This window comes from Mobula hypostoma, chromosome 17 (genome assembly GCF_963921235.1).
Source record: "Mobula hypostoma chromosome 17, sMobHyp1.1, whole genome shotgun sequence".
Taxonomy (NCBI): Eukaryota; Metazoa; Chordata; class Chondrichthyes; order Myliobatiformes; family Myliobatidae; genus Mobula; species Mobula hypostoma.
Window position 1 is genome coordinate 29,745,102 of NC_086113.1, and position 24,326 is coordinate 29,769,427.

Consider the following 24,326-nt stretch of genomic DNA (forward strand, 5'->3'; position numbering starts at 1 on the left):
AGCATCTGATTAATTAATTCTGTTTTGACTTCCAAAGATAACTTAATGTATTTGTTTTTTCAGTGCACGTTTTGATTGAGTGTTCATTGTAGCTTACAATTTTCATTATTGTTTCAATCTTCCTTCACGTCACATAATTTTGTAGCTGTCAAGGTGCGAGTCAGTAAACATAATACTCAGCAATTATTTGCAGGGTTTTTTATTTTTGTTTAAGATGTTTTCAGCAATGGCAATCTTGAAACTACACCTTGAATTTCATCCTTACTCAACTTGGCCTGGATGGTGTATGAAATGAACCAATAAAATTGGTGATTAACTGTCCTTGAAGTTCTGAGGCAGTTAGCAATGAACAACTAGCACCAATATTCACAATGAGGTAGGGATCCCAACAATAGATATTAACTCTGTTCCTATTTTCACAGATCTTGTCTGACTTGCTGAGCATATCTATCGTTTTCTGTTTTAACACAAACAAGAGAAAATCTGCAGATGCTGGAAATCCGAGTAACACACACAAAATGCTGGAGGTACTCAGCAGGCCTGGCAGCATGTATGGGAAAAGGTACAGTCGACATTTCAGTCCTGCCAACGGGCTTCAGCCAAAATCATCGACTGCACTTTTTTCCATAGATGCTGCCTGGCCTGCTGAGTTCCTCAAGCATTTTGTGTGTGTTGCTCGTCTTTTCTGTTTTATGTCGGGTTTTTCAGCATTTATAGTTACTTAATTTTAAGAAATTGACGCTGTTTTCCTCTACTCCATTTGAGCATAGTTTCTGTCACTCTTCATTAATGTATGTGTTGAAAATTCATTTAATTTCTCTTGGCCATTATTTATTATGTGAAGACATTACTCACTCCATGATTCACAGCATCAAGCGTTAATGTGTGTCTTTATTGTGAAGTAACAAAAGTTGACTTCCAAGACTGTATTTACATTTATTATAAGCTATTGGCAACAAGGAAATCTATATATATATACACTTATTTCCTTTCTTTAGTAACTGATGTAATGGGACCAGTCCTGTCACAATATTGCAAAATCTGGTAAAAACCTTTCATTGTACTAAACTAGGAATCAACTAAGTTCTACAACTTCAAGTTCAAAGTCCTGTTTCTGTGTCAATGGTCAAACAATGCTGACCCTTATAGTCATAGTCATAGTCATAGTCATAGGCATACTTTATTGATCCCGACGGAAATTTGGTTTTGTTACAGTTGCACCAACCAAGAACAGAGTATAAATATAGCAATATAAAACCATAAATAATTAAATAATAATAGGTAAATTATGCCAGAAAATAAGTCCAGGACCAGCCTATTGGCTCAGGGTGTCTGGCCCTCCAAGGGAGGAGTTGTAAAGTTTGATAGCCACAGACAGGAATGACTTCCTATGACGCTCAGTGTTGCATCTTGGTGGAATGAGTCTCTGGCTGAATGTACTCCTGTGCCCAACCAGTACATTATGTAGTGGATGGGAGACATTGTCCAAGATGGCATGCAACTTGGACAGCATCCTCTTTTCAGACACCACCGTGAGAGAGTCCAGTTCCATCCCCACAACATCACTGGCCTTACGAATGAGTTTGTTGATTCTGTTGGTGTCTGCTACCCTCAGAATCAACAAACTCATCCGTAAGGCCAGTGATGTTGTGGGGATGGAACTATAACAAGCTGCATGCACGACTGGCGCATGCACACTAGTTTCAACTGGACATGTGTATGGCAGGTCTGGTTGATGACTATTATCAAATCTGCATTTAGATCATGTGAAGTGAACACTGAATAATGCTCATCAACTGGTTCTTTGTCACCTTTTAATCACCACATAGTCATACTGTTTGCATTAGGATCTATTGTAATGGCATTGGCTACTCAATCTAATTTGACTTCTACAGAATTCTATTGTGTTCCATCCTTATTCAATTCCCTCCTTTGTTGTTCAATATGAATTGGAAAGGTCAATGGTTTCAGTAGACTATTTTTGCAGCCTGGTTGGGATGGATGTAGCATTGTAATATTTAATATCCATACTATCATGATTTAAATTAGCTGTTAATCTTTATTTATGTGCAAATAAGTAAAAAAATAAACATTTTCTCAACTTGCATTTCTTAATGCAGTTGATGTAGCTTCCCACTGCAGAAAAATATAAACATAGAAACATAGAAAATAGGTGCAGGAGTAGGCCATTTGGCCCTTCGAGCCTGCACCGCCATTTATTATGATCATGGCTGATCATCCAACTCAGAACCCTGCACCAGCCTTCCCTCCATACCCCCTGATCCCCGTAGCCACAAGGGCCATATCTAACTCCCTCTTAAATATAGCCAATGAACCGGCCTCAACTGCTTCCTGTGGCAGAGAATTCCACAGATTCACCACTCTCCGTGTGAAGAAGTTTTTCCTAATCTCAGTCCTAAAAGGCTTCCCCTTTATCCTCAAACTGTGACCCCTCGTTCTGGACTTCCCCAACATCGGGAACAATCTTCCTGCATCTAGCCTGTCCAATCCCTTTAGGATTTTATACGTTTCAATCAGATCCCCCCTCAATCTTCTAAATTCCAACGAGTACAAGCCTAGTTCATCCAGTCTTTCTTCATATGAAAGTCCTGATAATATTGACTATTGACTATCCTGATAATATTGACTATTTTCTGGAAACCCAATCCCCATCTGTAATTCTAGGATCATCTTTAGCACTGAAGACTTGGTAACCTATTGTGTGTTTCTATTGGTATTGGTTTATCATTATCACATGTGCTGAGATGCAGTGAAAAGCTTGCCTTGTATACTTTTCAGACGGATCAATTATTACACAGATTATTGAGGTAGAACAATGCAGAGTAAAGTGCGACATCTGCAGAGGAAATGCAGTGCAGATAAAGTGCAGGATGATAACAAGGTGCAGTAGAGTGTGAGGTCAAGGGTTCATCTTGTTGCACTGGGGAACTATATCGTGGTCTTATTACAGTGGGGTAGAAGCTGTCTTTGAAATTGGTGGTACATGCTTTCAGGCCTTTCACTTAACAGAGTAGTTTCCTTGTCATTCCATAGAATATCATTCAATGTAGACACCTTCTCAGCTTTATTATCAATTTTTACAATGTTATTTACTCTCTAAAAATATTATTGCAAACCCTTCGTTTGAATTGAAAAGTTTATTCCGCTGATTGTGCCCAATGATGTAGCTCTGACACATTCTGTTCTCTTTTTTTTGGTGTTGTTTCTATTAAAAATGATGAAGCTACAGCAAAATACAGCATTTTTCTGGCCGTCTCAGTACCCGTTCGTTCACTAACTCAATTAATCCAAACAAATAAAACCTAAGACCGAGCACTTGACACTACAGATTCAAAGCCTGTGTAACGTATGTGGCTTATGTAATATTAATACATACTCTTTTAAGGACTGTGGCATATGGCCAACACTCTGTGTATATTCCATAAAGTTTAGGTGAGATTTTTCAGAAAACCTCTCTGTACGTGATTGGTCTTTCTGCTATTTAGAGAATGGATAAATGTAATTTGTTTGGTATAATAAAGGACTAAGCTGCTGTCTATCTGTATATCGGAAAATCTTTTCCCATTATAATCTTGTAATTAGGGACAGCTACTCCGAACGGCCCAGCTATTTTTGGAGTTGGTACAATTGTGCTCGCAGAAGGGGTGGAGAGGAATGGCAGGGGAAGATGAGATTCCCTCTTTTCCTCAACTGAGTATGATAAATAGTCAATGAGAACAAACACTGTATTATTACTTAAACAGCCCCGTGCTTAGCGTGGTTCCCAGTAGCTGTGGGGGGTTTCAATATGTAGTTGGATTTGGAAAATCGGGTTGGTGATGGAGCCCAAGAAAGGGAATTTGCAGTATGCTTTTTAGTGCAGCTTGTAGTTGAGATCACTTGGGAAAAGGAAATTCTGGATTTGGAGTTGTGTAGTGAACCAGATTTTATTAGGGATCTTAAGGTAAAGGAACCCTTCGGAGAGTGATCACACAGAAGAAAGAGGAGGTGATATTTAGGAGCTACAGGGAGGAGATCACCCCAAGGTTGCAGCAGGCAAGTAACTAGGTGATTGTCAGGAGAAGGAAGGAAAATGGGCAGCTAGTGGGAAATGAGCCCTCCGGCCAATCCGCTTAATAACAAGAATACCACATTGGATACTGTTGAGGAGGATGACTTTCTGGGTGGAGCTGCTGTGACTGGAGCTCTGGTATGTCTCAGAAGGAAAAAGGACTGTGGTGGTGATCAGAGATTCTATAATCAGAGGAACAGAGATGAAATTCTCTGGGAGCGATAGAGACACACGAATGGTATATTGGTGTCTCGGATTGGATCCATGGCATTCTAACGAGGGAGGGTAGGCAGCCAGAAGTCTTGGTACATATTGGCACCAACGACATATGTAGGAGAGGTGAGGAAGTCCAGAAGAGAGATTTTAAGGAGCTAGGTAGAAAGCTGAAAAAAAAGGACCTCCAGGATAGTAATCTCTGGATTGCTACCCTTCGTACGCACCAGTCAGTGTAAGAATAGGATGGTCTAGCAGACTGAGGAATTGATGCAGGGGGCAGGGTTCAGATTTATGGATCATTGGGATCTATTCTGGGGAAGGTACGAACTGTGCAAAAGGGAGGATTTACACCTGAACCTGAGGAGGACAAGTAACCTCGCAGGCGAGTTTGCTAGAGTTGTTCCGGAGGAGGTGGGAACTGGAGTGATAGTGCTGATGGTGAGGTAGTTGGTTTACAAACAGAGGCAGTGTGTAGTGATACTGCTAGCAAGGAGAGACTGATGATAGAGCAAAATTGCAGTCAGCTGAATGTTGCAATGTAAAAGGTAGACAAAATCTTTGATTTTTAATTGATCAGGCATGAAGAGATATGGGGAGAAGGCAGGATATTGGGGCTGAAAGGAAAATTGGATCAACCATGATGAAATGGCAGAGCAGAGTTGATGGGCCATATGGCCTAATTCTGTTCCTATATCTTATGGTCTTATGCTCCAAAATCAAAAAGGGTGAATACAGGACTGAAAAAGTGTTATATTTGCATGCACATGGTATACAGATGAACTTGTAGCACAGTTACAGATCATCATGTACGTTGTTGGGGTATCACTGAATTCGGGCCGAAAGAAGATTACAGCTGGGCGCTCTACATTCAAGGATACACTTTGTGTTGAAAGGACAGGCAGGTAGGCAGAGGGAGTAGTATGGCTCTGTTGGTATAAAATGAAATCAAATCATTAGAAAGAGGAGACATAGGATCAGAAGGTGTTGAATCATTGTGGGTAGAGTGAAGGAACTGCAAGAGTAAAAAAAAACCTGGATGTGAGTAATATACAGACACCCGCAAACAGTAATAAAGATGTGATCTACAGAGAACAACAGGAGAAAGAAAATGAATATCAAAAGGACAATGTTACAATAGTCATGTGGGATTTCAATATGCAAGTAGATTGGAAAAATCTGGTTGCTGCTGGATCCCAAGAGGGGGTATTTCTAAAAGCCTATGAGATGGATGTTTAAAGCAGTCAGTGGTTGAACCCACTAAGGATCAGCTATTTTGGATTGGGTATTGTGCAATGAACTAGAATTGATTACAGATCTTAAGGTAAAGGAAACCATAGGGGCCAGTGATCAAAATATGATAGAATTCACCCTGCAATTTGAGAAGGAGAAGCTCAAATCAGATGTATCAGTATTACAATGGAGTAAAAGGAATTACAGAGGCATGAGAGAGCAGCTGGCCAAAATTGATTGGAAAAGAACACTGGCAGGGATGACAGCAGAACAGCAATGCCTGGAATTTCTGCGAGCAATTCAGAAAACGCAGCTTATATACGTCCCAAAGAGGAAGAAATATTCTAAAGGCAGGATGACACAACCATGGCTGACAAGAGAAGTCAAAGCCAACATAAAAGACAAAGGGAGGACCAAGAGTAGAGTGAAAATTTGTGGGAAGTTAGAGGATTGGGAAAATTTTAAAAACTAAAAGAAAGCAACTAAAAAAGTTATAAAAAAGGAAAAAGTGGAATATGAAGTTAAGCCAACCAGTAATATTAAAGTGGATACCAAAAGTAACTTCACATATATAAAGTTGTGAAAGAGAGGCAAGTGTAGATATCAGACCACTAGAACATTATGCTGGAGAGGTAGTAATGGCGGGGCAAAGAAATATTAGAAGAACTGAATAAGTATTTTGTATTAATCTTCACTGTGGAAGACACCAGCAGTCTGCTGGAATTTCGAGAGTGTCAGGTGGCAGAAGTGTGTGAAATTGCCATTACTAGGGAGAACATTCTTGGGAAAATGAAAGGTCTGAGGATAGATAAATATCCTGGATCAGATGGCCTGCACCCCAGGTTTCTGAAAGAAGTGACTGAAGAGATTGTGGAGACATTCATAATGATCTTTCAAGAATCACCTGATTCTGGCATGGTTCCAGAGGAGTATAAATTTGTAACTGTCACTCCACTCTTCTAGAAGGAGAGAGACGGAAAAAAAAGGAAACTATAGGCCTGTTAGCCTGACCTCAGTGGTTAGGAAGATGTTAGTGTCGATAGTTAAGGGTGTAGTTTGGGGATACTTAAAGGCAAAGCACAAAGTAGGCTGTAGTCAGCATGGTTTCTTTGAGGGAATATTCTGCCTAATAAATTTGTTAGCATTCTTTGAAGAAACCACAAGCAGGATAGACAAAGGATGATTGGTGGATGTTGTGCTGTTGGATTTTCAGAAGGCTTCTGTGAAGGTGCCACATACAAGGCTGCTTAACAAGTTAAGAGCCCATGGTATTACAGGAACGTGAGTAGTATGGATAGAGCATTGGTTGATTTACAGGAGGCAAAGGGTGGAAATAAAGGGAGCCTTTTCTTGTTAGCTGCTGATGACTCCTGGTGTTCCACAGGAGTCTGTGTTGGGACCGCTTCTTTTTTATGATAATATGTCAATGATTTGTATGATGGAATTGATGATATTGTGGCTAAGTTTGCAGGCAATATGAAGATAGATGGAAGGGGAGGTAGTTTTGAGGAAGGAGAGAGGCTACAGAAGGACTTGGATTAGGAGAATGGACAAAACAGTGGCTGATGGAATACAGTGTCGGGAAATTTATGGTCAGACAATTTGGTAGGAGAAATGAAAGGGTTGAAAGGAGAGAAAATTCAAAAATCTGACGTGTATAAAAGAGACTTGGGAGACCTCGTGCAGGATTCCCTAAAAGTTAATTTGTAGGTTGAGTCAGTGGTGAGGAAGGCAAATATGATGTCAGCATTCATTTCTAGAGGACTAGAATATAAAAGCAAGGATGTAATATTGAGCCTTTATAAGCCCTGGTGAGGCCTTTCTTGGAGTTTTGTGAGCAGTTTTGGATACCTTATTTAAGAAAGGATGACTGGCATTGGAGAGGCTCTAGAGGAGTTTCATAAGATTCCCAGGAATGAAAGGGTTAAGGTACGAGCAGTGCTTGATGGCTCTGGGACTGAACTCACAGGCATTTAGAAAAATGATGGGGGAGATCTCATTGAAACCTATCAAATATTGATAGGCCTTGATTGAGTGGATGTTGAGAAAGTGTTTCCTATATTGGAGGAGTTTCGGACAAGAGAGTAGAGCCTCAGAATAGAGGGAAATCCATTTAGGACTGTGTTCTATGTCTTATGGTCTGAATTTGTTTAACCATAGTTTTAAGTAAAATCTGTTAGGAATGTAAAGGGGAAAAAGTGGACTACATCACTAAACATATATGTAGCAATGCATGTGCATTGTAGTTTGAAGTTAACATAACAAATTTTGGAAACAGAAGGCCATGGAGCAATTACTAGTGTGTTTGGTGTCACTGACAGAGGATGGAGGACTGTGTTCTAATCCCGCATCATTCTCATTGGGCCAGCATGTTCCTTATTTTCACCTTTACATTTTGTAGCTCCAGGTTTACAAAATAATGTGGCCACTGTCCCTAGAAACAGAGCATCTGTGAGCTGTCGAGACTTCAGGTAGTAGCCCATGAGGAACTGTATTTCATTTATTAGTCAAAGAAGTGTGTACTGGGCTGGACATTCAGCTTTGTGAAAACTGCAGACTGTTCAGTTCCTTTTCAATAATGTTCAAGCATGAATCAGATGACCATATGACTTAACCTTTTGGGTGTCAGACATTAAGATCAGGCTTGTTGAATCAAATGCACATATGATTCATAGTTCAGTAGAGAAAGAAATGTCATAAGGACCTATAGAGCTGGCAACAATGTGTAAACATACTGTGTGTATGCTTGATTTTGGCAGGTACATTATTATGTGGAGAAATACCCTAGCTGGAAAAAAAGAGTAGAAAAGTTGAACTTTGTTCAAATATTGAATGATGATTTATTTCAGATGATTTTCAAGTCCAAGAAACACTAAGTGTTAGAGTAGCAAATGATTAGGCAGGTAAGTGCAATATTGGCCTTTATTACGGGGTATAGAATTCAACATTAAAATAAGTTTTGCTGTAAGTGCCAAGGATTTTGGTGAGATGACACATGGATTACTACATACAGTTTTGACTCATTCTAGAAACAAAATTCTTACCTGGAAGGCACAGCAGATTATGAAGGTCTTAGCTGAGGAGGAAAGACTCAGTACACTGAGGCTAAACTGCTTTTTTTTAACTCTTATTTTACTGAAGCACGTGAAATCCTGTTGGGGTGTGACAAGGTGAGTGCTGACAGAATATTTCTGCTTTGATGTACTGTTCAAAGTTTGGAAGTGAAAAGGGATCACCTACTGTCTTTAAAACTGAGCCAGAAAGGAATGTGAATCACTGGAATTCCATACTGCAGAGAGCTGTGGATGCAGAATCAATAAGTATGTTTACAGCTGAGGTAGCTTTATAGATTTTAGGGGAAATCAAAGATTTACTTATTTAGCAATACAGTGCTTCTGTCTACTTGACCCATGCCACCCCAGCAACCCCACAACCACGATTAACCCTAACCTAATCACAGGACAACCTATTAACCTTCCCAGCACGTCTTTGGACTGTGGGAAGAAAATTGAGCACCTGGGGAAAACTCACGCATTCCAAGGGAAGAACATACGAAGACTCATTACAGAATGGTATCAGAATTGAACTCTGAACTCTGGAAAGCCCCAAGCCGTAATGGTGTCACGCCAACCACAATGGTGCACGAGCATGATTATAGGACCAAACAGGAATGTGGAGCTAAGGCCAATATTCAGATCAACCTGTATTCCATCATTGAATGCAATTAAACTGAATCATTAATACAGGACCTACTTCTGCTTATGTTTCTTATGTTCCCATGGTTGCTTATTTCAGTTGCCATTTCAGGGCTGGAATAGCTAGCACGAGAGGGCACAGTTTTAAGGTGCTTGGAAGTAGGTACAGAGGTGATGTCAGGGGTAAGATTTTTACACAGAGAGTGGTGAGAGCGTGGAATGCGCTACTGGCAGCGGTGGAGGAGGTGGATACGATAGGGTCTTTTAAGAGACTCCTGGACAGGTACATGGAGCTCAGAAAAATAGAGGGCTATGGGTAACCCCAGGTAATTTCTAAGGTAAGGGCATGTTCAGCACAGCTTTGTGGGCTGAAGGGCCTGTATTGTGCTGTAGGTTTTCTATGTTTCTATCATTTTATTACACATTAAATATGCACAGTAGTGTGAGAGTAGTGTGCAATACTTTACACCACCAGCTGTAAGATCGGGGTTCAATTCCTGTTGCTGTCTGTAAGGAGTTTGTATGTTCTTCCTGAGACCATGTGGGTTTCCTCCAGATGCTCTAGTTTCCTCCCACAATCGAAAGACAAACAGTTGGGGTTAGTAAATTGTAGGTATGTTATGTTGGTGCTGGAAGCATGATGACTCTTGCAGGCTGCCCTGCACAATTCTTGCTGATTTGATTTGATGTAAATGACACACCTCAATGTATGTTTTGATGCAGATGTGACAAAGATAATCTTTAATCTTTATCTTTATGGAGGATGTATAAGATCATGAAGGGCACAGATAGGGTGTTTTCCTAAAGTGATAGGTTCAGGGTGAGAGGAGATAGATTTAGAATCATAGACACATAGGTGCATAGAACACAACAGTGCAGAAGCAGGCCATTCAGCCCATCTAATCCATGCCGAGTTATTATGTAACCTTGTCCCAACAACCTGTTGCTGGACCAATGCCTTCTATGTACCGCTATGCATGTACTGACCCAAGCTTCCCTTGAATTTTGAAATCAAACCCGCATCAAACTCTTTCACTGGCAGCTCTTTCCACGCTCTCAGCACCCTCTGAGTGAAGCTCCCTCTTAAATATATCGCCTTTCACCTTTGACCTATGAACTATAGTTCTAATCTCACCCAATCTCAGAGGAAAAAGCCTGTTTGTATTTACCTTATCTATAACCCTCGTAATTTTATATACCTCTATTGAATCTCCCCTCATCCTCCTATAGTCCAGGCAATAATGTTCTAACCTATTTAATCTTTCTCTATAACTCAAGACCTCATGTCCTACCATCATCCTTGCAAATTTTCTCTCCAACTTCAACATAACATCCCATCTCCTGTACTCAATACTCTGGTTTATGAAGTTTAATGTGCAAAAGCTCTCTTTATAACCTTTTCTACTTGTGACTCTACTGTCAATGAATTATGGATCTGTATTCTGAGATCCTTCTGTTCTACAGAACTCCTCGGTATCCTACCACTCACTGAACAAGTCCTACCCTGGTTAGTCCTCCAAATGTACAACAGCTCATACTTGTCTGCATTAAATTCCATCTGCTATTTTTTAGCCCATTTTTTCCGGCTGGTCCAGATCCTGCTACAGGCTTGGATAATCTTCCTTACTCCAACCTGATGACATGGACAGCGATTTCTCGAACTTCTGGTAATGGCCCCCACCCTCTCCTTCACCATTCACCATACCCATTTCCCTCTCACACCTTATCTCCTTACCTGTCCATCTCCTCCCTTTGGTGCTCCTCCCCCTTTTCTCTCTTCCATGGCCTTCTGTCCTATCCTAGCAGAATCCCCCTTCTTCAGCCTGTATGTCTTTCACCAGTCAACTTCCAAGCTTTTTACTTCACTCCTCTCCACTTCACGGTTTCACCTACTACCTTGTGTTTCTTCCTCCCTTCCCTCCACTGACTCCTCATCTTTTTTACTGCAGTCCTGATGAAGGATCTCAGCCCAAAACATTGACTCTAATTTTTTTTTCCATAGATGCTGCCTGGCCTGCTGTGCTCCTCCAGCATTTTATGTGTACTACTTGGTTTTCCAACATCTGCAGATTTTCTCTTGTTTGACATTTAAGAAGTGCTTGGACAGGTTCTTGGATAGGTGAAGTTCACAGGGGTATGAGCCAAACACGGATAAATGGGACTAGAGTAGTTGAGCATCTTGGTCAGCCTGGGCCAGCTGAACCAAAGGGCCTCTTTCTATGTTGTATGTTTCTGTATCTCTATGACCCTTAAATGCAAGATCAGCCAATGTTATTTCCGTATGGGAAGTTGGTTTCACTTACCATTGGGAGGTTAGTCAAAAATGCTCACGAGCTCCATGATGTACAAACCTTATTTATAGAGATTGAAATGTATCGTTAGAAATCACTGCCATGATATCAGTTGACGTTAGTTAGCACTAGCAAATTAATTAACACACTCATTAAAATTGACTCTCCATCAAAAATAGTAGTCAATAGAATTTACTTGTGCGCTTTATGGTTCTATTCATGAGAGTGATTAATAGTATCTTTAAGTCTATGGTGTGCACTATCCATGGTGATGAACTTGTTGCTCAGTGAAATATGGCACTGAAATGTAGCCGTATCTTCTACATGGACAGATCATGCAGTTCTTTTCTTGGCACTAGTTTTAAGATTTCCCTGCTGTTGATCTCAGAGGACAACCATTTGCTTGTCAAATCCAAATGCTCCATAAGGCAAATGTCTACTTAATTTGTCGGAAAGCATTAACACAGCAGCACCCTGTCAAGAAATTCACTTTGTTACTGAATTAGTTGAGATTCATGTTGTTTTCATTTCAGAGTGTGTGTAAGATTTTATAAGCTCGTGTATGGAAATTCAGTTACAGTATAATTGCTTTTTGTTAAAATGTCAGTTGTGGACCAGTTGCTGGCATCCTCTCCTCTGAATGAGAGGCTTGAGAGTTCAAATGCCTGAGTTTGCTTCATCACTCCATCATTCCTGAACAGCCCAGGATGCAGTGAGGTATATTACAATGCTATTGGTATCTTTTTGGGCATTGATTCTGGGCTTTTTCTCCCCTGTATAATGCAATTCCACACGGACAATGTAAAGTGTTTTCTCATTTGCTTGCAGCAAGTGGTAGAAGAGAGAAAGATCAAAGGTTGGAAGGTTTCAACCAGGCAGCCTCTAATATTGACCAGAAAATTAAGAGACCAATCAGCAATGTGCATTTCTTTACTTGGCTGCATGTTGCAGTCTGCCTCACATTTTGTTGCCCGAGCTGGCCCATTGCACCCACCTCCCATTCCTCCGAAGTGATTGCACATATAATGGTGTCTGTCAGATGTGATGCACAGATGCTCTGTTAATTATACTGTAGCTCTGGTGTCCATGATGCTAGGTAAAATCACAGCTGTTATTCCGTCTCTCAGTACTTTTTATTCAAACTCGAGGAGACAGCAAGTGGAACAAGGTGCCAATTTCACCATGAATTTTGCATGAAGTCTATTTGAATTGCTGTTTCTCACGTGACAAGGGTATAAATTATCTCCAGTGACTTAGTTTCAAAAAGAAATGGCTGCAATTTTTTTTTGCATATTTTCCAATTTGTTCTTGTGCCTGTTGAGTTAGGTGCAATTTTGGGGAATGATTTCTATTTACCTTGAGCTCTTCAAAATCAAAGCACTAACAGACGTCCCCTGAGCTGAAGCATATATCGGTGGCGGACTCTGGCTTCTTGATGAATGAGCCACAAGTTAAGTGTTTAGTAGATGCAGTGGCTTTGCACAGGATGTTAAATTTATTAACAGCTCTCTTCCAAAGGACTTGTATCTCTGTCTCAGTGCACTCCCACTCTACCTGACTGCCAAAACCCCTTTGCCCAGGATTGATGAGTGTACACTGATGATTAGCTCTTACCATTTCTCACTGGTCGTGTGAATACAGCTTCAAACCTTTAACTAATTAACTTTCTTGTACAGTGATACAACGTGCTCCCTGCATTTATTGTATTTTGTCCTGAAGTGCTTGATAAGAAAAGGGAAGAGAGTGACTGAGTGAGAAAAGGATAAAGAGAGAGAGAGAGAGAGAGAGGGAGGGATGTGTGATGGGGGAGGAAACAGGAGAGATTAAAAGGAAGGTAGGCACAGGCCTAACCAATCAGAGAGGAAGCCTTTAAGACGTGCAGAAACTGTTCATCAGAGATTAGAGATTTGAAATCACACAGTCTCATGCCTCTCAGAGGAGTAGGATCAGCGGAGACACTGATGCAGTGAAAAGCCTAAATCTTACAAATTGAGTAGTTTGCTAAATGTTAGGGCATTCAGACAAGGTAAGGCTGATTCCATTGGTGGATTCTGAATTAAAGTGGTCTGATGTATTGTTGTAATTTATATTTTTTGGGGGGGAAGAGAAAATGGCAGGTTTGAAGTATGATGTCAAATCTGGCTATTGGATGCATTTTTATAATTGATTGCTTGTGCTATGATCTTACTAGGGCCACTGTATATTAAATATTAATTTGATGTTTGGTTGATCAGGCATTCAAGTGTGATTTTCCCTGGTGTATTGAAGGCAAACATTTCTACTTCAAATGGAGGCACTACAAGCTGTATGAGATGGCAGTTTTCACTAAATGAAAGAAAAATATAAATTGAAAAAATGGCTTTTAAATGCACTAGTGAAATGATTCAGGAGGCTGATCTATAAGATATTCTTCAAAAAGTCTTAAAAGTGCTCAGTTTGGATAATGAATATCTTACTTTCATAATGGGAACAACTTAATATGACAAAGATTTATGAATTGTGACCAAAAAGAAACAATGAGTTGCCAATTTATGAGATGACTTTTGAAAGACTATGAAAAAGTTATAAACATATTTTAAACCTCTTTAGTTTTCACATCTACTTCAAGTTTTATATGCACGTCCTACAATGCTCAATTATACAGGATATAAATTATTAATACCTAAAATTAACAAGTGAAAAACAACATTTTCTTATCACCGACCTGTTTTCCATGCAGCTAAGTTTTATGGTATGGCCCACATTTTATGGCTTGTAGAAAACAGAGTGATAACATTATGTGGTTGGAAGTTAAGTATTGGAGCAGAGGCAACCATTTTTAATGGACCAAATTAATTCAGATGGGTATTTATTACAACATATAGTTTGGCAGGTTTATGTGTACTTTTAAGCTACAAGAGACTCTGCTTAGGAATTCAATTACACGACATTTTTATGCTGTTTTATGCAAGTGAAATTGATTTTTTCCCCTAGGCTGAGTCACAATATTGACTATATCCACGTCACTGTATGTGACTCTGGACGCTTGACTAGGCACCATCTCTGCACCATTGATATGATTTCCCTTAGTCACCATGGAAAGTTCCTTTTGGAGTATTGATGATAACTTTTTTTAAAGAGGCTTAGTGCAATAACAGACCCCTCAGGTCCAACGAGCCCATGCCACCCAATTACACACGTGACCATTTAACCTACTAACCTGTATGTCTTTGGAATGTGGGAGGAAACAGGAGCACCTAGAGGAAACTCATATGCACCACAATAGTGTACAAGGTCCTTACTGACAGTGGCGGGAATTGAACCTGGGTCACTGGCGCTGTAAAGCGAAACACTAACCGCTACGCTACCATGCCACCCGTTCCTTTGCATTTTCTGGGGAGATCTGTTTGTGGGCAATCCCAGGACATGAATTTTCCGGTACAACACTAGACTGGGTTCCCTGCAGGAAGGTTAATTATGTACTGTCATTCCTGGGACTCTCTGCTCTGCTACATGGATCCCATGACACCCAGCCAGACCCCATCCATCAGCCAACCTCCAGTCCACCCCTTGATTCTGTATTTTCCTCCTTGCCCTCCTACCAATAAGGTCCATGAGACCATGATATTGTGTCCTGTGATACACAAGCCAGGGCAGTACAATATGGAAAGCGAGCTGTCGCCCATGCAGTAGGCTTTCCCTCCCCCTGCAGCTCTTGTATCCATTCATACCTACTCATGGAAAAGACTTTGGGAGTAAACCCCGTTGAAAAATCAGGAGCTGGAGTCCCTGAGGGAGTCCTATTTTGAGTTCAACGCTGACTGGCAACTCCTGTGATGCGGCTGTTGCCAGACTGCATCGGTCTCTTTTGGTCTTTGCAGCACTACTCCAAAAACAAAACCCTCAACCCTGAAGCTTTCTGAACATGAATGTCCATGTGGCTGAGCTGATCCCAAATACTTGCCTTTCAAATGCACCACCGCAAACAGAGGGTGTGATCTTAAAACATCGAGAGTCAGGCATTGAATAAGAGCATTGGGCTGCATATATACAGAGATAAACCTATGTAATTTCCAAAGCTTCATGTCAGGAGCTCAGTGAAGATTCGACAGTGACTAGAAAGGCTGTTACCTTTCCTCTGCAATTCCCATTTACTGTGACTTTTCAGGCAGATCATTATTTCTATGCACCTGCCTTTAATTCAACACTAGTTGGTGCTCTCTAGGTGTCAGTTACCATGCAGTATGATCAAAATATAGAAACAATTAATCTTTTAATTCTGAAACAGGCAAAGATTTATCAGTGATGAAAACGGGAGACTATGCCATACAATATTTCTGGGCTTCAAACCTAGTTGGCATGATATCATAGCACATTTAATGAATGGATGCATATGGCAAATAAATCTGCAAAGTTCAAAGTAAAATTATTATCGAAGTACATGTACATCACTATACACAACCCTGTGATTCACTTACTTGTGGGCATACTTAATAAATCCATAATAGAATAATAACCATAACAGAATCAATGAAAGGCTGCACCAACTTGGGCATTCAGCCAGTGAGCAAATGACAACAAATTGTGCATTCAGAAAGAATGAAATAATAATAATAATAATAATAATAATAATAATAAATAAGTAAATAAGCAACGATTACCAAGAGCATGAGATGGAGATTCTCTGAAAGTGAGTGCATAGGTTGTGGCAATATTTCAGTGATGGGTGAGCAAAGTTACCCCCTTTGGTTTAAAAGCCGGATGGTTGAGGGGTAATAACTGTTCCTGAACCTGGTGTTGAACCCTGGGGCTCCTGTACATTCTCCCTGATAGCAGCAGCAAGGCAACAATATGATCTGGGTGGTAGGGATCCCTGATGATGGATGCTTCTTTCTTACGAAAATGCTCCGTGTATATGTGCTCAATGGCGGAGAGGGCTTTACTTGTAATGAATCAGGCCATATCTACTACATTTTGTAGGATTTTCTGTTCAAGTGCATTGGTATGTCCATACCAGGCTGTGATGCAGCCAGTCAAAATACTCTCCACCACTCATCTACAAAGGTTTGTTAAAGTTTTAGATGTCATGCCAAATCTTCACAAATTTGTAAGGAAGTAGAGGTGTTGCCACGCTTTCTACTTAATTGCACTTATGTGCTGGGCCCTGGACAGTACTCTGAAATAATAACACAGAGGAATTTAAAGTTGCGAACCGTTTCCACCTCCGATCTTCCGATGAGGACTAGCTCATGGACCTCTGGTTTCCTCCTCCCAGAGTGTATAATCAGCTCATTGGTTTTGCTGACATTGAGTAAAAGGTTGTTGTAGCACCACTCAGCCAGATTTTCAAATTCCCTCCAAAATGCTGATTCATTAACAACTTTGATTCAGCCAATGTATTGGTGTCAGCAGCAAACTTAAATTGGTGCTGCTCTTAGCCTCACAGTCATAATTGTAAAGTGAGTAGAGCACAGAGTTAAACACAGAGTCTTGTGGTGCACCTTTGCTGATGGAGATTGTGGATGAGATGTTTTTGCCAATCCGAACTGACTGGAGTCTGCAACTGAGGAAATCGAGGATCCAGTTGCACAAGGATGTATTGAGAGCAAGGTCTTGAAGCTTGCTCTCTTGATCTTGATCTGTTTTGAGTGGATGAAAACCAGGATATAATTGGACATTTTGAATTGATGAGGACCAAGGTACAGTTCCTTAAATATAAACAAATTTGAAAGAGGAAAGAATGAAGCAAAATTGAACTTTTCCTGAAATAGTTCCAAGTTTGGTCACTAAAGGTTCTTGGAGGACTAGTTTGTGGTCGATTGATGTTTGGAGGCCACTAATGAAGTTGAACAGAAGACTGAAGATGAATGTGAGAAGAATAATTCTGTGCTCAACTAGAAAACATTCCAGGTAAAATACAAGACACTGGTCTGTAGAACTGACAATTTTTACTATAATTTTCCTCATTAAGGCTACGGAACTATTGGTGAAACTGCCATTTGATTGAGATGTTAAACTGACTCTTTGTCAAACCTTATAAAACGTCTGCTTTTATACAGTGTTGGGAAATTTATGATAATGCATTTTGCTAACAGGAGCAATAGTGCAGATTGTTAGCTAAATGGGGAAAACGTTCAAATGTCAGAGGAGCAGAGGGACTTCAGAGTCCTCGTACAAGGCTCCCAGGAGGTTAGTTTACAGGTTGAGCCTGTGGTAAAGAAGTTCAATGCAATGTTGGCATTTATTTCAAGGGGAATAAAATATAAAAGCAAGGAGATAATGCTGAGCCTTTATAAGACGCTAGTCAAGCTGCTTTTGGAGTATTGTCAACAGTTTTGGGCCCCATATCTCAGAAAGGACATGTTGTCATTGGAGAGGGTCCAAAGGAGGTTCATGAGCATGATTCTAGGAATAAAGGGGTTAACATGTGAGGAGTGTTTGGCCTGTACTCACTGGAATTTAGAAGAATGAGGGCGGATCTTATTGAAACTTACTGAATGTTGAAAGGACTAGATGGAGTGGATGTGGAGGGGATGTTTCTTGTGGTGGGCATATCCAGAACCAGAGGGCACAGCCTTACAACTGAGGGGTGACCCCTTAGAACAGAGGTAAGGAGGATTTCTTTTTAGCCAGAGAGTAGTAAATCTTTGGCATGCTCTGCTACAGACTGCTGTGGAAGCCAAGACCGTGGGCATAGTTAAGGTGGAAGTTGATCAGTTCCTGATCAGTGAGAGCATCAAAGGATGTTGCAAGAAGGCAGGTGTATGGGGTTGAGTGGAATCTGGGATCAGCCATGATGGATTGGCGGAGCAGACTCGATAGGCTGAATGGCCTAATTCTTTCCTATGTCTTATGGTCTTATGGTCTTTATCCTCCTCTACATTGATGAGACCTGACATATATGGGGGAATCACTTTGTCGAGCACCTCATCTCTATCCATAAAAAGTAAGATTTCCCTATGGCCAAGCATTTCAATTCCTATCCATATTCCCATTCAGACATGTTGATCTATGGCTTCCTCCTCTGCCTTGATGAGTCCACTCTCAGGTTACTGGAGCAACATGTCATATTCCATTGAGGTTGTATCTAACTTGATGGCATGACCATCAATTTCTCCAAATTTCTGTATTTTCCCCTCCCCCTTCCATCTTATTCACTTCCCCCAATGGCCTCTTACCTCATTTCCTCACCTGCCTATCACCTTGTCCCTGGTGCCCCTCCTCTTTCCCATTGTCCCATGATCCATGCTCCTCTCCAATCAGATTCATCGTTCTCCAGCTCTTTGTCTTTTCCACTTATCTCCCACTTCTTACTTCATCACCCCTCTCCCACCCACCTGTCTTCACATATCACCTTCTACTGGACTGAGATGAGGAGAAATATCTTCAAAAAATTGTAGTAAACTCTGAAATTCCCTACTACAGAAGACAATTGAGGCCAAATCACCAAAATGTTTTCAAGCTGGAGTTAGGTATAGTTCTTGTGCCTAAGGGATCATGGGGATAAAGCGGAAGGTCATAGTGAACTTGGGTTGTCAGCTGTAATTATGTTGCTTTGAAGCACAGTTTGGAAGGGCCAAAAGACCTATTCCTACTCTTACTTCCTTTTTTTCAAAAATTACATTTAATAAGGAATTCTCAATGCCTCACACTGTTGGATGATCCCCTAGATCAGTACAAGGAATGCTTGAAGGAATGTTCCAGTTACTGGGCAAATAGATGTTGACTCCTCTTTTCTCTTGACAATGCCCTGATACATATGGAGATTACAGAATGATAGATCGAGCATATTTCCCAGAGAGTTGCTGAAAACGGCTGATGTTATCCCAATCCCTTGAATCATTCAATCAGTGATGGTTTATAAATTTTTTTCCTGGAGTGAGTACTTTCTTCATGACTCCAAGGTGCAATCCCTTATCCCATTCCCATGCACTTTGCAGTCATTTGGGTCTTTTTATGGGAAATGGTCAACCAATGGAGTAGAGCTAATAAAAAGGAGATGCATGCATTTTCTTAGTTGAAGAAAAGGAATCTGATAGCAGAGGACAGTAGACCATGCCAGAAAGGGAAGGAGGAGAGTTACCAGAGCAAGGTGATGAACAAGTGAGGAGTAGGGAAGGAGTAAGAGGGGAGAAAGAATGGGGAACTGAAAAGGGAGAATGGGAGGGGAGAAATAACCATAAGTTATAGAAATTAATGTTCATGTCATCAGGTTGGAGGCTATCTAGATGGAATATAAGGTGCTGCTGCCCCATCATGAGTATAGGATCTACACCCCAGAATGGGAATGGGAAGTAGAAATAAAATGGGTGGTTAGCAGGAAATCAGTCTGTTGTGATGGATTTAGTGAAAAGATTTAAAGAAGCAGTCCCCAAATGCCCCATGTGAAGCATTGCCTTAATATTTTCATAGCTCATTTTGCAGCTTTTGTTCACTTGAAAGCACTTTTTGGAAAAAGATCACTGTTTTAATGCAGGAAACAGCAACAAATTCAACTACAAAATGCAGTACACAAGTCATTGGTTTACTAGTGAAATCTTCAGGAAATTAATATTTGCCAGGACTGAAACATATTTATCTATTCTTCTTTAAAATAGTTCCATAAGATCTTATCTATTCTCTTGTGAAGAAAGATAGAGTTCTACCGGGAAGGCATTTCCATATCATCTCAACAGGTCCTAACCTACAAGCATTGACAGCAGCTTCAAAATATTTAAACTTGACAAACTGATGGAAGGACACAGAGATCTTATTAAGTATAAGAAAATGAAATGAAACAATCAGGATTAAAAGTGATATGGTAAACTTTGAAATATAAATGTTAAGAACGTCGAAAAGCATGAAACTGTCAAAAGAAAAGTAATGTGGAGAAAATGGATAGAGAATTAAACTAATATTCGGTAATGGAATACAATTCCTAATTGAGATAATTAAAATTAGATTTGTGGGAAAATATATGCTAGATTTTTTTGAAGGGTAGCAATCACATTAATCATTGGATAGTTAAGGGATGGAATAGAAAACTCCTTTTGAGAAATAGTTTAGAATGAATGATTCTTGGAAGAGCAGTTGAACTGCAGTTGAAGCTACTTTTTAATGAGGCTGCATTATATCAATAAAACAGTGAATTCACTCAAATTGAGAGAAGGGATAAAATTAGTGTGAGACATCGAATTTTTTTCATGCTTTTCTTTCAAAGATTTGATTTCATAACTTTTAAGTGAAAGAAATGTCTGCAAAGCATGCTGAGCAAACATTTAACACTCTGAAATTGCTTTAATTTTGTGTAGTATCTTGTTATTTCTATTCCACACAGTAGCTTAAATTAGTTTTTCTTTGTCAGTTTCACAGTGGTAGCCAGAAGATGAAGTGGATACTGGATTCATGCAGGTTCATCCCTTCCGGAGATCAGTTAGGATGTGTAACATTGAATCCACACCTGGATAAAGTTTGATTCCTGTTTAATGCTATCACATTGATCAAGTTTGATTGGCAGGTTTTCCTGTACCTGCCTCTGAAGAATCTGGGGATAATTATTATTATTGGTGTTTTATCTATGGGATTGAAACACTAATTGGAAATTCAGATGCAAGCCCACAAGATATAATACTGAGAACATGAGTTATAGAGTCCTTGAAGGTGAGTCTGTGGCTTATGGAATCAGTTCAGAGTTGTGGTGAGTGAAGTTATCCACACTGGTTCAGGATGGTTGTAGGGTAAGAACTGTTCCCTAACCTGGTGGTGTGGGACCAAAGACTTCTGTATCTCCTGCCTGATGGTAGTAGTGAGAAGAGAGCTTGGCCTGGATGGTGGAGTTCTTGATGATGGATGTTGCTTTCTTGTGACACCAAGGTTCCTGCATTATGGATTTTGGACTGTGGACCATTCTTCAATTTTATAGATTTTATATTGTGTGTTTTTGCCATTCTTTCTCATTTTGTGTGTGTGGCGAGGGTGGTAAGGGGATTTGGAGGTCAATTATCTTGTGGCATTTCATGCAGGGGGGTGAATGGTTTGGAGAGGAGGTTGATTATCGTGTTGCCCTTCTTTTTTTGAACAGGGTGTGTGGGTTTCTCTCTGAGCTGATTTCCATCGTTTTTCTTTGTTTCACGGCCATCTAGAGAAGAAGAATCTCAGAGTTGTATACTGCATACATACCTTAATATAAATGAACCTTTGAACCTTACAACGTGAATTTGTTCAGTGGTGGGGAGGGCTTTAAACTTTTCTGTTCCTCGACGTTGGTGTTTACATACGAGACTGTGGTGTCACCAGTTAGAATACTCTGCACTGTGAAACCGTACATGTTTGTCTGAGTTTTAAATGACAAGCTAAATCTATGCAAACCTCTATGAAATTGGAGGCTGTCACGTCTTCTTTGAGGTGGCACTTGCGTACTTGTTCCAGGACAGATCCTCTGAAATGATAACGTCAAGGAATTTAAAGTTACTGCCCCTCTCCACCTCCTGTAATGAGGACTGGCTCATGGACTTCTGTCTTTTTCCTCTTGTAGTCAATAATCAGCTCTTTGATTTTCCTGATGTTGAGTGACAGGTTGATATTGTTATGGCACTATTCAATTAGATTTTCAGTCTCCCTCGTCTATGCTGATTCATTTCTACCATAGATTCTACCAATAATAGTGGAGTCATATGTCACTGGAGATGTATTCAGACACTCAAACATATGTATAAAGTGAGTAGCATGGGGGCTAAGCCCACAGCTTTGTGGTACACCTGCACTGAGGGAAATTGTGGAGGAGGAGGTGTTCGCAATATGAACTGACTGAAGTCTGCAAATGAGGAAATTGAGGATCCAGTTGCACAGAGAAGTATCATGGGCCAGGTCTTGAAGATTGACTTATGGTCTTATAAGTGACCATTGGATCATTATCAGTGAAAAATGCAAGGCAAATGGTTTTATGCTTCAATTGTACAAGGGCTGGTGGGTAAGTTCTCGTGGGAGGGTTTGCAGGTTAAACTTCTGTCTGGAAGATTCATAAAAATATCATTTCAAAATGAAAAACGGAATACTGTATAATTGCCAATGACACTGATGAAGCTAGTTTTCTAAGGTTATGTTATGGTAATTACATTTGAAATCTTAAACAAATAGCTGGAACAACGTAAGAATTTTGATCAGTTTAGGAAACCACATGAAAATACATCAAGATGTAAGATTGGAATACTAGTAACAGATCCATTTCTATATTCAATCTGATGTACATCTCAGGTAATCAATTTTTAGGAATAACAAATCAACAAATATATGGTTAGATCCAGGGATATGTTTGGTCATGTATAAATATGTGTTTTAGACAAAACAATGTGGCCCGCCCAACAGAGCCAACTGATGGTAGCCTCAGTTTTGTAGATATTAGCCTGGGATAAGGCATTAACTTTGCTTGTCCTTCCAGTTGATTTGGAGGACTTTATAGAGACAAAATTGTTCCGATAGATGATTGGGTGAATGACATAAGGCAAAGAGCGAGAATAAATGGGCCTTTGCTGGTTGGCTGCCAGTGACTAGTGGTGTTCAAAAGGGGTCGGTGTTGGGACTGCTTCTTTTCATGGACTATGTCAGTGATTTGGATGATGGAATTGATCGGCTTTGTGGTCAAGTTTGCAGACAATGCGAACATAGCTTGTGAGGCAGATAGTGTTGAGGAAGCAGTGAGTGCAAAATGACTTAAACAGATTAGGAGAATGGGCAAAGAAGTGGCAGATGGAATGCAATGTTAGGAAGTGTACGATGTTGCTATTGGTAGATGAAATAAAGGCATAGACTATTTTCTAAATGGGGAGAAAATTCAGAAATCTGAGGTCCAATGGGACTCGGGAGTCCTAGTGCAGGATTCTCTAAATGTTAAGTTGTAGGTTTAGCCTTTGTTAAGAAAGGAAAATGCAATGTTAGCATTAGTTTCAAGAGGACTAGGATATAAACGCAAAGATGTAATGATTAGACTTTATAAGGCATTGCTCATACGGCATGTGGAGTATTGTGAGTAGCTTTGAGACCCTTTATCTAAGAAAAGATGTGCTGGCAGTAGAGTGTCCAGAGGAGCTTCATTAAAATTATTCTGATAATGAAAGGGTTAAAGAGTGAGGAATGTGTGACGGCCCTGGGCCTGTACTTGTGGGAATGTATAAGAATGAGAGGGGATCACACTGAAACCTATTGAACATTGAAAAGCCGAGAGAGGGTGGATTTAGATTAGATTATGAGGACACACAGTCCTCGTTTATTGTCATTTAGTAATGCTTAAAAAAGGCATCCGTTAGTCTTGCGAGACCATGGATCTGCACCTGAAAAGTCTTCACTCTCCAGGTCACAGGCCTATGGAAGACCAGCAGTTTCCCATGCTGCAAGTTTCCCCTCTCCACGATACCAATGTTGTCCAAGGGAAGGGCATTAGGACCCATACAGTTTGGCACCAGTGTCGTCGAAGAGCAATGTGTGATTAAGTGCCTTGCTCAAGGACACAACATGTTCCCTCGGCTGGAGCTTGAACTCACGACCTTCAGGTAGTAATGCATGCATTAAGAAACGATACAATGTTCCTCCAGTATGATATCACAGAAACACAAGAGAGACCAAGACTAAAAACCTAACAAAAAACACATAATTATAACACAGTTACAATAGTGCAAAACAATACCGTAATTTGATAAAGAACAGACCATGGGCACGGTTAAAAAAAGTCTCAAAGTCTTGAAAGTCCCATCATCTTCTGCAGACGGTAGAAGGAAGAAAACTCTCTCTGCCATGAACCTCCAGCGCCGCAAACTTACCGATGCAGCACCCTGGAAGCACCCGACCACAGCTGACTCGAGTCCGTCCAAA

At 40.3% G+C, this 24,326-nt stretch overlaps 1 protein-coding gene across 1 annotated transcript in view; it reads left to right on the forward strand.

The window, feature by feature from the left end:
- Positions 1 to 346: 346 nt before the first annotated feature.
- Positions 347 to 24,326, forward strand: part of LOC134357707 (cadherin-18-like) — a 261,240-nt gene continuing 237,260 nt past the window's right edge. The window contains exon 1 of the mRNA XM_063069328.1: positions 347 to 376. The gene's annotated coding sequence lies outside the window, so the exon portion shown is untranslated. The remainder of the gene's footprint in view (positions 377 to 24,326) is intronic.